The sequence below is a fragment of the Thamnophis elegans genome, chromosome 2 (assembly GCF_009769535.1).
Source record: "Thamnophis elegans isolate rThaEle1 chromosome 2, rThaEle1.pri, whole genome shotgun sequence".
NCBI lineage: Eukaryota > Metazoa > Chordata > Lepidosauria > Squamata > Colubridae > Thamnophis > Thamnophis elegans.
Genome location: NC_045542.1, coordinates 17,812,991 through 17,818,205, shown reverse-complemented (window position 1 = coordinate 17,818,205; position 5,215 = coordinate 17,812,991).

Genomic DNA, 5,215 nt, shown 5'->3' with positions numbered 1-5,215 from the left:
GAAGGGAAACGCGTGGCTCTTCCTTGGCCACTGCCAGCTACTACCGGGTGCAAAAGGCACTATGGGAGATGTAGTTTTTACTCTCGAAGTTCCTTCTGCTTGCACTTATTATCTTGACGTCTGGCAAGCGGTGACTTCAGGATGGGCATCTGCGGCGATCGCTGTTGTGGAAGGAAGGAATTTTCTTTCAGTCTGTCTGTTGAAAGCGAAAGCAAGTGTCAGCGACGTAATATCGAAGGATAGGTTCTTAATATAACCTTAAGACCCATAATGGGGATGTTGCATTCGACTTTCATGATTGAATTTGGGTGAAAACTCCTCCCTTTTATCCAGACAGAAAATTAGAAAGAGGGCTGCTTTTTCACAACTTTGCATGATTGCCTGTTTAATTCATTAATTTATTCCCACTCCATCACACAAGCTGTATAGTGTTCTACACTTTATACAACTTTAAAATAAGTCAAAATTCAACAGGCATCTCCTCCAACGTCCTGTGCGATCAGGCAACCAAAGAATTAGAATCTGTATTGCAACCACATCTGTAATAGATGCTGGCTTACAAAAAAAAAAAAGCATGCGCTCTTTTGAATTTCAAAGAATTTTTCTGAATGAAATGATTAAAAATCCTGGTTAAAAAAAGTGGGAAGTGGTAGAATAGTGGTATTTAAATCGCTTACATACATTTTTAGATAGCATACTGGGAAATCTAGAACAGTGTTTTTCAACCACTGTGCCGCGCACACTAGTGTGCCGTGACATAGTGTAAGGTGTGCCGTGGGAAAATTACTTTATATATAGTCAATATAGGCACAGAGTTAAATTTTTTTAACATTTTCTAATGGTGGTGTGCCTTGTGATTTTTTTCATGAAAAAAGTGTGCCTTTGCACAAAAAAGGTTGAAAAACACTGATCTAGAAGATATAACCAAATGTTGCCCATTGCCAACAAAAAATGGTGCAACCTTCATTTTTTAAAATGAATACAGTAGCTTTATGTTAAAGATAGATGGAAAAGAGAAGACAACAATCATTAATTACCAGAGTGGAGATATGAGACAGGCTTGAAAAACGGTTGCTTTCTTTAAAGAACTAAAACTCTCTTCTAAGCAATGAAGATTGTCAAATGAAGGGAAAGACCAAACTGTTTGACCTCTCTCTTGTTAAACCTTTTTACATGCTTTGGGGGATTTCTATGTGGAATATTGAAGATCAATTGTGAGCCATCGTCCTGAGGTTCCATAAGATGTGGAAAGAGCTTTCCTGCAAAATGTTGATAATCCTGAAGTACAGGCAGGAGCTTCAAAGAAATAGGGGTTGTATCCCCTTGCTACCATCTAGTGGTCCTCTGGATTTTTGCTACCTAGATCTGGGAGCCCTATCTGTAAGGTGGGCAGTAGCTGACCCCTAATACTTTACAGAATCATATCATAAGGCTTTCCTTAGATTCCATTACTTCTGTTTCTATGTGTGTGTGCATATGTAAAGCAATTAAATAAGAAAAAAAATCATTAGATGAATAGGCTACTGCCTCACTTCCATATTATTCATTCCAATTTTCAAAACAGAATGTATTAATACGTTTTTCTACCTAAGAATATCCAGCTGCAATGCTCATGTGAACAAAAGAGTTGTAAGTTAGGATACTGCTCAATGTAGTCCCATAAAAGAGAGGAATATATAGAGGGAATCCTGTTCTGCTCAGTGGGGAGGAAAACTCCCTTATTAAACCAGGTGGTGTCCATTCTACCTGAATAGGAAAAATTATTCTGCTGTAGGAAGAATAAATCCAGAATAGTCTCGCCTGGCACCTGGAGAAGACAAAGGCCAGGAGTACCAACAGAAAAGAGTGAAGTGAGAGCTATACAACACAGGATTCAACATTGCCTATTTCCTGATGAAGATGGAGATGGGCATAATTTAAAAAGATTAAAAAATATATATAAATAAGGATAGCAACAAACCAAAAAGGGGAAGGTTCTGCTACGGTACATCAAGAATGGACAGCAGCAAGGTAGAGGAACAGCTGGAGCCTATTCCCAGTGCACCAGAGGTGGGTTCCTACCAGTTCGCACCAGTTCGGTAGAACCGGTTCGTCAAATTTTTGAAACCCACCACTGACACAGACAGACAGACAGACAGACTCACACAGAGAGAGAAAGAGAAAGAAAGGAAGAAATAAATAAATAAATAAAAAGGAAAGAAAGAAAAAGTGAGAGAGAGATAAAAGAAAAAGGGACAGAGACAAAAGGAAGGAGAGAGAGAGAGAGAGAGAAAACACATGGCCGGTAAGCCACTCCCACAAAGGAGGCCACACCCACAGAGTAGATTCGAAATTTTTTTGAAACCCCCCACTGCAGTGCGCACATGCGCAGAGGTGCCAGAAGACAAGAACAACTAAGAAAGCAGTAAAGCCATACCTTGGTGGTGATTGGCCTCCCTTAGGAAACAACAGAGGAGCGAACGTGGAGTGGGCTTCTGCAGGAAACAACTCGTTCATTGGTCTGTAAAGGTCTGTTTGTGAGAAACTGTGTGCCAAGTTTTGCTTTGCTCTGTGTTTGGGCACTAGTTATCTGGCAGCGCTCCTAACGGGAAAAGGTGCATGTGGATAAACATTCCTTTGAAAGACTGTTTGATAAGCCGTGCTGACTGTGAATGAAAGGAATTCACAGTCTTGTAAAGAAAAGAGGTTTTGTTGGGACTTTGCTTTCTAAGGAAGCCTGGGTCAGAACAATATGGTCCTGTACCAGTGGTGAAATTCATTTTTTTTTACTACCAGTTCTGTGGTTGTGGCTTGGTGGGCATGGCAGGGGAAGGATATTGCAAAATCCCCATTCCCTCCCCACTCCAGGAGAAGAATATTGCAAACTCAATTCCCACCCCACTCTGGGGCCAGCCAGAGGTGGTATTTGCTGGTTCTCCGAACTACTCAAAATTTCCACTACCGGTTCTCCAGAACCTGTCACAACCTGCTGTATTTCACCCCTGTCCTGTACAGTATGGCCAGTTACCTAGGTAGGTCATTCAAGGATCCACTTAGACATCCTACATCTTATAGTGAATAATCAAAACTTTCTAGAGTAGCTCACAAAAAGAAAGGCAAAAGGAAGGACACCCTTGTGTTGGACCCAGTTCCTGGCAACTGTACCTATGCTTTTCTCCATGTTCCCAAACTAACTTGCCATTGTCTTCTTTTAGAATGTTTTTCTGACTTCCCAATCAAATAAATCATCTGGCAATCCTAGATGGCCCCATCCACATATTCACTAGCTCCAACCCCACTGAGATTCTGAAGTCAGTCAAGCTCCATTACCACTTGCTATGCCTTTACAACAGGAGATTGGGACAACTGCCATTTTGAGTTGTTTTTTCTGGAGGCAGCAAGCAAACAGCCTACAGGAGCATTATCCACTGACATCTCATTTGTGTTTTGTCATACATTTTGGGTCATGGAATAAGCCATAAGTATCTGGATTCATGCAATACATTATACTATAAAGCATGGTTTACAAGCTACAATGATTGGGTTTATACCTTAAAGTAAGCAAAATCAAACAAAATGGATCATGACAAAAATATATTATGTAAATTTAGTGCCATCTGAGTCTATGTGAACTTCTGCAATCCCATTTTGAAACCATCTACAATAGAAATTCCTATCATCACACTTTTTCCATAAATGTTGCTTGAAGAAGTCTTTCTTTTGCTGCCTCTAAATAGACTAGACTAGACTAGACTAGAATAGAATAGAATAGAATAGAATAGAATAGAATAGAGTACAGTAGAGTAGAACAGAACAGAACAGAACAGAATTCTTTATTGGCCAAGTGTGATTGGACATACAAGGAATTTTTCTTTGGTGCATATGCTCTCAGTGTACAGAAAAGAAAAAAATCTATTCGTCAAGAATCATAACATACAGTATAGTCACGGATTACTAAATCAGCAATCAAATCATACTAGGAACAAATAAAACAATCTAAATCGTAGAGATACAAGCAACAATATTATAGTCATAAGTGGGAGGAGATAGCTCATAGGAAGGATAAGAAGAAGAATAGTAATATAGTCTTAATAAATAATTTGACAGTGTTGTGGGAATTAGTTGTTTAGCAGAGTGATGGCATTTAGGGTAAAATGCCCTTGTGTCTAGTTGTTCTGGTGTGCAATGTCCTATAGAGTCATTTTGGGGGTAGAAGTTGAAACAATTTATGTCCAGGATGTGAAGGGTCTGTAGATATTTTCACAGCCCTTTTTTTATTTATTCAGTATATAGGTCCTCAATGGAAGGCAGGTTGGTAGCAATTGTTTTTTCTGCAGATCTAATTATCCGTTGAAGTCTTGTTTTGTTGCAGAGCCAAACCAGACAGTTATAGAGGTGCAGATGACAGACTCAATAATTCCTTTGTAGAACTGAATCAGCAGCTCCTTGGGCAGTTTGAGCTTTTTGAGTTGGCGCAGAAAGAACATTCTTTGTTGTGCTTTTTGGATGACGTTTTTGATGTTAGGTCTCCATTTTAAGTCTTGCAATATGATAGAACCTAGAAACTTGAAAGTCTCTACTGTTGATACTGTGTTGTCTAGGTTAGTAAGAAGTGGTAGTATAGGAGGGTTCCGCCTAAAATCTACCACCATTTCTATGGTTTTGAATGTATTTAATTCAAGATTGTTCTGGTTGCACCACAAGGGTAGTTGTTCAACCTCCCATCTGTATAAAGATTCATCATTGTGTCGAACGAGACCAATCACTGTTGTATCATCTGCAAACTTCAGTATTTTAACAGAGGGATCTTTTGAGATGCAGTCATTGGTGTATAGAGAGAAGTGGAGAGAGCACACAGCCCTGGAGGGGGCCCTGTGCTAATTGTACATGTATCTGATGTGATTTTGCCTAGCTTCACGCCTGTTAGGAAGCTTATGATCAATTTACAAGTGTGGTCAGGTACAGCTAGCTGATTTAGTTTAGTTAGAAGAATATCTGGAATGGTGATATTGAATGCTGAGCTGATGTCTACAAAGAGGACTCTTGCATAGGTCTTTGGAGATTCAAGATGTAGGATGTAGTGCAGAGTCATATTAATAGCATCATCTGTCAATCTATTTGCTCTGTGAGGCAAATTGCAAGAGGTCTAACAGTGGATCCATTATGGTTTTCAGATGGGCCAGCACCAGCCTTTCAAAGGTTTTCAAAGCTACAGATGTTAGAGCAACCAGTCTGA